The sequence below is a fragment of the Otolemur garnettii genome, unplaced genomic scaffold (genome assembly GCF_000181295.1).
Source record: "Otolemur garnettii isolate 467f Iridium unplaced genomic scaffold, OtoGar3 scaffold00040, whole genome shotgun sequence".
NCBI lineage: Eukaryota > Metazoa > Chordata > Mammalia > Primates > Galagidae > Otolemur > Otolemur garnettii.
In genome coordinates, this window is record NW_003852435.1 from 4,260,293 (window position 1) to 4,269,771 (window position 9,479).

General features: G+C 36.1%; 1 pseudogene; it reads left to right on the forward strand.

The window, feature by feature from the left end:
* Positions 1 to 3,294: 3,294 nt before the first annotated feature.
* Positions 3,295 to 3,917, forward strand: LOC100957842 (annotated as a pseudogene).
* The last annotated feature ends 5,562 nt before the right edge of the window (positions 3,918 to 9,479 follow it).

A 9,479-nucleotide genomic window follows, 5' to 3' on the forward strand; every position in this document is an offset into this window, starting at 1 on the left:
ACTCCTGGGGTCAAGAGAGTCTCCTGCCTCTGCCTCCCAAGTAGCTGGGACCACAGGCGCCCGCCACAACGCCTGGCTATTTTTTGGTTGCAGCCATCATTGTTGTTTGGCGGGTCCGGGCTGGGGATTCGAACCCGCCACCTTAGGTGTACGTGGCTGGCACCTTAGCCTGTTGAGCTATAGGCGCCGAGCCAGATATTCTAATCTTAATGTAAAATTATATTTATTGTTAAAGAAAGATATTACTAAATAAATTGTAATAAAAGTAGACTACAAAACTATTCAATGTAAATTTGTGGTTGTGAATTGTTATCTATGTATTTGAATAGAAAATTTGTTATGTAATTTCAAAGGAATTATTGTAATTTCAAGGGGAGGAAGGAAAATGGCCAACTAGAGGCAGTTTTCACCAGAGACTCCTACCCAGAGGGAGTGATACTGGGCAGAATAAGACTCATGAGGCCAAAGGTGGGGAGCTGTGCATAGGTAGAAAATAGACAAGTGGATACCATCTCTGCTGAGGAATGCTGCTACTATAAGAAAGAGGATCTAAAAAACAAATTACAGATACAAAGCCCATTGCTAAAAGTACATGAGCCCCCAAATACCTCCCATGGTACCCCACGGGGGAAAGCCACTAAACCCTGGTCTTCCTTCTCCAGGAAGGTCCCACCTGTGAATCTAGGCATCATTCTGCCAGGCATAAAAGTGAAGAAATATTTTTCCTGCAATTCTAAGCATAATCCATCCTTTCCCCCCTGACCTGGCAGTCTGAAGTTCTGCCTGTTGCAGACCCTAGAGTGCTTACAATTTCTCAAGAGGACCGAGCATTTTGTGGGCCAATGGACAGTAGCACAAAAATAGTGATTCATGTGGAAGGGGGGGTATGTGAAGAGAGAAGGTCATGCGGTGACAGTGTGCAGCAGGGATGAAGGCACTGACATTCATGATCTGACTTTGACAGGCAAACTTTTTTGACTCCTTTACTTACAGGAGGGGACCAGGTTCTAACTCCTCAGCTTTGTTGGACGGAACTGCCTGTGAATTCCTACCAGCTGGCTGCTTGAGACCCTTTGAATACTTCCTTGTAAGCAGTGATTGTACAGCCTAGGACAATGTCATTAGAACTGTCAACTTGGGCTGTTCCTCCTGGGACTATCTGAGGTTGAGCATGTTGTTTTGTAGTGGAAAGGGACAGATTCTCTTCCTCCAGCTATTGCTGGTGGTGGGAGGCAGGGCAACACAAGTTTCTGTATCTTTCTCCAGCTGAGATTCCAGCCTAATACCTCAACTCATTGGGTTTGGGGAGAGACTAGCTGACTTTAAGACACAGCCAACCTGTATTATCTCACCAAACAGATCCTTAGAATCTCTGGCTGCAGCTCTGAAGGGAACCTTTGCAAAGCTGTAGAGGAAAAGCCACATTCACAATCCTAAAGTTGGAAATTTTAGGACTCCATTGTCAGTCCTGGATAGATCCTCCAAGAGGAAACTAAACAAAAAAATAATAGACTTAAACTTGACTCTAGAACAAATGGATTTAAAAGATATTCACAAAACATTTCATCCTAATAAAACTGAATGTGTGTTCTTCTCATCAGCCCATGGATTATCCTCCAAAATAGATGATATCTTAGGAAACAAGTCTAACATCAACAAATTTAAAGGAATAGAAATTATTTCTTGTATCTTCTTAGACCATCATGGAATAAAAATTGAACTCAACAGCCACAAAAATCTTTATACTCAAACCAACTCATGAAAACTAAATAACCTTAGGCTGAATGACAACTAGGTCAAAGCCAAGATTAAGAAGGAAATCATCAGATTTTTGGAACAAAGTGATAATGAAGGCACAATCAAAACCTGTGGGATATTGCAAAGGCAGCCCTAAGAGGAAAATTTACAGGCGTCATCAAGAAAAAATAAAGAGAAAAAGCTGACAAACTAATAGGCCATCTTAGACAACTGGAAAAGGAAGATCAATCCAATGCTAGATCCACTAGAAGAAAATTAATAATCAAAATTAGAGCAGAATAAAATGAAATTGAAAATAAGAGAATTAATCAGAAGATCGATTAAATAAATGGTTGGTTCTTCAAAAAGATTAATAAAATTGTTAAACATTTGGTTAGACTAAACAGAAAAAGAAAAGTAAAATCCCTAATCCCTAAAAAACAGAAAAGTAAAATCCCCTTAATCTACATCAAGCAGAAACAACAAAGGGAAAATAACAACAGATACAACAGAAATTATAAAATCCTCAATTATTACTACAAAAAAAAATGCTATTCTCAGAAACATGGAAAATTTAGAGAAAATGGACCAATATTTGGAAGAATGCCATCTTCACAAATTTAACCAGAAAGAATTAGGAATTTTGAGAAGACCTACTTCAAGCACTGAAATAGTATCAACTACATAAAATCTCCCCCAAATGAAAAGTCTTGTACCAGATGGTTTCAAATCAGAATCCTACCCATCCTTGAAAGAGGAACTAGTACCTATATTACACAACTTTTTCTAAAACATAGAAAAAGAAGGAATCCACCCCCAACACATTCTATGAAGCAAATATTACCTTGATCCCCAAACCAGGAAAAAACCCAACAAAGAAAGAAAACTATAGATCAATATTATTAATGAATATCAATGCAAAATATTCAATAAGGTTTAATTAAACAGAATTCAATGAGACATCAAAAATGTTACACACCACAATCAAGTAGGTTTTATCCCATGGTTATAAGGCTGGTTCAACATATGTAAATCTATAAATATAATACACCACAGAAATAAAATAAAAAGGAACATATGATTATATCAATTGATGCAGAGAAGGTTTTTCATAATATCTAGCATCCTTTCATCATAAGAACAATTAAGCAAATAGGCTTAGATGGGACATTTCTTAAACTGAGAAAGGCCTTCCACAGAAAATCCACAGATAATATCATAATGAACAAGGTAAAATTGAAAACAATTCCATTCAGACCTGGAATGTTACAAGGATGCCCATTGTCACCACTGCTATTCATTATAGTGCTGGATGTCCTAGCCATTGAAATCAGGCTTTAGAAAAGGACCACGGGTATTCAAATGGGGACAGAGGAGATAAAATTCTCACTCTTTACAGATGACATGACCTTATACCTGGAAAACCGCAGGGACTTAACTGCAAGACTCATAGAAATGATCAAGAAATAGGCCAGGATTCCTTCTGCAAGAGGTGCAGGTCATGCTCTTGCTTGCTCTTTTTCTGACGCCATCTTGGTTCCACCTTCCCTGTACAAAATGCCTAATGAAGCCACAGAAACTGTCCCTGCTACAGAGTAGGAGTTGCCCCAGCCTCAGGTTGAGACAGGATCTGGAAGAGAATATGACAGTGATGAATCAGTACCAGAGCTAGAGGAATAAGATTCCACACAGGGAACCACACAGCAAGTGCAGCTGAAATTGATGAAGAACAAGCCAAAACAGTCAGAGTGAAAAGAAGGCACCCAAGGCTATGACCAAACTGGGTCTTGTACAAGTTACAGAGGTTACTAGAGTCACTTTCCAGAAATCTAAGAATATCCTCTTTTTCCTCACAAGACCAGATGTCTATAAGACACCAGCTTCATATACCTACACAGATTTTAGTGAATCCAAGATCAAGGATTTATCTCAGCAGGCACAGCTAGCAGCTGCTGATAAATTTATAGTTCAAGGTAAAGCTGTTTCAAATGTTCAAGAAAACACACAGACTCCAACTGTACAAGAAGACAGTGAGGAGGAAGAGGTTGATGAAACAGGTGTGAAAGTTAATGACAGAATTGGTCATGTCACAGTCAAATGTGTTGAGAGCAAAAGCAATCCGAGCTCTGAAGAACAACAGTAATGATATTGTAAATGCTATTATGGGACTAACAATGTAACCACTAAAATAAAGAGGACTTCTTTGGTGTTTCAAAAGAGTAACTGCAGCTTGGTTTGAAATTTGTACTGTTTCTGTCATTAATAAAGTTATGGCTTCCTGTTGGATGAATTAAAAAAAAAAAGAAATGATCAAGGAATGTAGAAGTATCTTGGAATACAAATCAATACTTACAAATCAGTACCTTTTGTATATACCAATATTCAGATATAGTCTAACAAAGAATGTGAAAGATTTCTATAAAAAGAACTATGAAACCCTGAGGGAAAAAATAGGTGAAGCTGTTAACAAATGTAAAAACATACCATGCTTGTGGTTGGGAAGAATCAACATTATTAAAATGTCCGCACTACCCTAAAGCAATTTACAGATTTAATGCAATCACCATTAAAGCACCATTGTCATACTTTAAAGAACTTGAAAAAATAATACTTCAGAAAAAAAACCTGAAAATCAATAAAATATTTAGAAATAAGAACAAATCTGGGTACATCATACTGACAGACTTCAAGTTATGCTACAAATCTACAGTGATCAAAACAGTATAATATTGGCAAAAAATAGAGATGTAGCTATGCGAAATAGAATAGAGAATCTAGGGATGAATATAGGCACATACCATTATGTGATCTTTGATTGCTGTAACAGAAACATTCACTGGGGAAAAGAATCCCTATTTAACAAATGGTGCTAGAAAAACTGGCTAGCAACCTGTAAAAGTCTGAAACTACACCCACACACACCTCTTACCACTAACAAAAATTGATTCTCACTGGATAAAACATTTTAAATTTAAAACATGAAGCTATAAAAGTACTAGAAAAGAGTGTGGGAAAAATGCTTGAAAATATTTGACTGGGTAAATATTTTATGAGGAATACCCCCTTGGCAATGAAAGACAGCCTTTGGAATGGGAGATTTTTGTATGTTTTGATTCTGACAAAGGTCAATAACTAGAATCTACAGAGAACTCAAATTACTCATTAAGAAAAGAACAAACAGCCCCATTTATTTGTGGACAAGAGACTTGAACAGATACTGCTCTGAATATGACAGATGAATGGCCAACAAACATTTTTAAAAATGTTCATTTTCTACAGTTCTCAGAGAAATGCAAATCATAACACTTTGAGATATCCAGTAAGAATAGCCCACAACACAGAGTTCCAAAACTGTAGAGGCTTGCTTGGATGTGAGGAGAAGGGATACTTCTAAACTGCTGGTGATATTGCAAAGTAATACAATCTTTATGAAATGAAATATGGAGAATCTTTAAGGAATTAAAAGTTCACCTTTCATTTGATCATTCAATTCCTTTACTAGGTATTTACTCAGAAAAATAAAAATAATTTTACCAAAAAGACATATTCACCAGAATATTTATTGCAGCCCAATTCATAATTGTCAAGTTGTGAAAGTAGCCTAAATGCCCATCAATCCATCAATGGATTAACAAATTGTGGGATATGTATAGCATGAAATACTACTCAGCCATTAAAAAAGATGGAGATTTTATATCTTTTGTGTATATATTGATAGAGTTGGAATATATTCTTCTTAGAGAAGGTAAATTATGTCAAGAATGGAAAAAAATGTATCCAATGTACTCAATTCTATTATGAAACCAATATATAAACACTTACACATTCATACCAATGATAAAACAAATATAGTCTAGGAAGAGAGAAGGGAAAGGAGGGAGAGGGAGGGGAAGAGGAAGGGTGATTGGTGGGAGGAGTGAGGGGTTTTGGTGAGATTTTGCCTGATGTGTATAATGCTAGGGTACACTTCAAAATAACTAAGAGTAAATTATAAGTGTCTTACCACAAAAAATAAGTGAGGTGATGATTATGTTAATCAGTTTGAAATCATCATTATACCCCATAAATGTATACAGTTATGATTTAATAAAAAATTAAATTGAAAAAGATTTGTTGTAATTTCATATTTTTATTTTGACTGTACTTGAATTTTTTCACAATGTGTAGTTAAGTATTTATAATCTCTTAAGTATAAGGTATAGTAAGTAAATTCATGTTTAGATTTCTCAGAGATCTCATTATTCCCTGACATCTTGGATTCTCATAAGATTTCAGTTGGCTTATTATGACATCCTGTACATCTCTTATATTGTTGAAAAATATGAAATCATTGTCTTACATTTCATTGTATTGAATATCTCTTCAAAGCTTACTATATTCTGGCATTAGTGATGATCCCAAAAATAATCATAATTATTTCATTTGTTTTTATTTATAATTCACTTGGTGTTTTTACCTAGAGACTAAAAAATTTTACTTTTTTCTTTAAAGTCCAATAATTTATCATCATATTTCTTGCTATTAGACTTCTAGCTCTGATTCCTTATGATGCAGTCCTGTTTTATTGTGTAGTTTTCAGTAATATTTTATTTTCTTATCATAGTTTTTGGTACTCATTCTATTCCACTGATTTATTTTTAATATTCCTCTATAAAGATACATTCTCTTTTTGTTTTTTCTATCTTTCTTTTTAATGTATTTTATTCTTATACATACCTTTTTTTCCATATATTTTTAGTTCACTTATAATAACTATACACGTTTATGGGGTACAGTGTGATATTTTGATACATGATTACAAAATATAATGATTAAATCAGGGTGATTAGCATATTCATCACTGTAAATAATTCTTTGTGTTGTGAAGAAACAAAATCTTCTGTTCTAGATTTTGAAATATACAATAAATCACAGTTTTCCAAATTCATCCCACAGTGCTGTGGAATAACATAATTCATTCTTTTTATCTAGCTGTAATTTTGTATTTATTAACCAACTCTTTCTATTCCCTTTCCACACATTTTCCAGTGTCTAATATATACAACTCCAACTCTTCTCTTTACTTTCATGAGCTCAGTTTTCTTTAACTGTCATATATGAATGAGAGCATGCAGAATTGGAGTGACCACAGCAGTGAGAGAGAATCACCAAACTGAGAAAACTACATGGATTGGAAGATACTTGTGTATGTTTGTAAGGAAACATAATAGGAAAGAAAACAGGGAGAAATTGAAGACACAGGACAAACACACTATTATTATCAAAGTCAGGTTTCTGGTAATGATAAAAGAAGATGTGCATAAAAACTCAAAAATAGGAGCTACTGTCTTAAGTAGTGAAGAAGTCAAAACATCTGAGTTTGAAAAAAAAAATAAAACTCCACAGTACAAATGTTTACATATGTACAGGTATTTGTAGAAAGAATCAGCCCTTAGAACAAGTTTACTCTAAGGATGGATCAAAATTTCAGACTAGAAACAGCTCCTTACTAGCTACATATAGAGATACAGGGGAAAGAGCACTCCAGCCACCTCTGCTTGGGAGAACCTACCCAGGGATATCACTCTGGAGGGCATAGTAAAGCAGTGGTGGACTCCAAGAGCCAGCAAGGAGATCTGGAGCTGAGAAAAACTAGCAAGTGCCTGGGTAAGAACAGAGGTCTGGGTATGGACAGAGGCCAGCCATACAACCTTCCAACCCATGTAGGACTGATTTTTTTTTTTTTTTGACCAAACTGCTCACTGGAGTTGCCTTGTAAGCCTTAAATGAGTGAGGGGACTCAAACAGTGTCCAATAGCTGAAGTTGAATGCCAGGTGGGGTTTATCTCTCATTGGCTAGGCTACAAGCTGGACACCACCACTAAAGGGAAGGATATTTAAAAGGAACAATCAGTAGGGTCCTAGTACATGATCAACTCTGGTGCACCTGTTGAGCTTCAGCAATCATCTGTGGAGTGAGCTGAGCAGCCTCTGCAACCTTGGGAAGGCCACTTTGTTGTCAGGGGAAATTTTTGAGAAGCCTTCTGAAGCTGGCTAGAGCTTTAACATCCAAATCCTATGGAAACTGAATAATGACAAAGCAACCGGGCCTTGATTGAGGTCAAGTAACTCAGGAAGACAGTACTGGATCTCTTTGGCAACAAAGAGTGGCCTCCAGACCTCATTGTATAAAGCAAAAACAACATATGTGTCTCCTAACCCCACAGTGCCACTTGGTGTCCAGGCAGTACATTACTATATATACGTATATGTATGGATGTATGTACATATATATACGTATGTATATATATATAGTAATGTGTGTAAATATATGTATATATGTACACACACACACATATAAATACCGTGTTTCCCCCAAAATAAGACCTACCTCCCAAAAAAGCCTTAGCAGGATTTCTATGCATTTGTTAAATATAAGCCCTATCCTGATAATAAGACCTAGTGGTGGGCGTGGCTATGCAGCTCTGCATAGCCACACCATGCATTTCCATGTGGAGCCATAAGGAAGACTGGAATACCTTTTATCTGCCACAGCTCCTTTCTCTCAGCCATTCGCACTTGCGTGGGTACTTGTGTGGTAACCTTGATTGCAGGCATCTTATTGTGCATGTGAGAATGGCTTGGGGAGAAGAGTTCATGCATCACTAGCACCAGCCCCACCAACATGATTGGCTCCCCCTGTCAGGTTCCAGAAGAAGATGTCTTAACTGTATTTGAATAAATGTAGATTGTTGTATTATACTTAATAATAATAAGATATCCCCTGAAAATAAGCCCTAGTGTGCCTTCTTGAGAAAAAATAAATATAAGACAGTGTCTTATTTTTGGGGAACACAGGTATGTATTATACACACACACATATATCTCCTTTCATTTTTTGTTAATTTCTCACTTTTTCCTTAGGTTTTTTTTTTTTTTCTTCTCATTGCTATGTCGTTTTGTTTTTGTTTTATTTTCTTTGGAAGCATTTTTATTTTTTCATTTTTACTTTCATCAACAGCAAGGGCTTCTCCATTTTTGTTACAGTTTTTCACACCCTTATATTCCTTCTTTCTTAATAACGTCTCTCCTTTTTTCTCTTTTGATACAAATTTTTATACTTTTTTATATTTTACACATAAATTTCTCATACAAAATTAAGATATCCTTTTTTTCTTTAACATTTATGATTGTAATTTTATTTATCATTTATTTTTGTTTTTATTTTCTCTACATGCCAGAGAGTTACCACATAAGTCTGACTTAGAATTCACAGCATCGATCTGGCTAAGGAGGTCATAAGGTCATGGTATAAGGTGTCCATCAGATTTGACCTTTGAAAAATAGGTACTGATAGGTCCCCATTGCAACATATTGATGATTATTTTTCTATATTTGGTGGAGGGGGCTCTTTCTTGGTCCAGGCTAGCAATGATCTCCTGACTTCAAGGGTCCATTCCAGCCTGGCAACCCAAAGGCCTAGATTTTGGAGTGGGCCAATAGAATGTGTGGCACACCACCATTTTTTCTCTCATCCTCTTTCTCTCTTTCTGCCCTTCTCCCCTTTTCAACCTTTTTCTTTCACCCCGTCCTTTTTTCTCTTTCTCACTGTTTGCTCTTCTCTCTTCTTTTTGGCCGTATACCAAAAGTTCACTTCAAAACCTAAGGTCTGAGACAGGTGATTTAAATCAAAGGAGAGAATGAGGAGGAAAACTAGACACAGGAAGTGAATATGAAGAAAACTCACAAGAGGAGGAACCAAC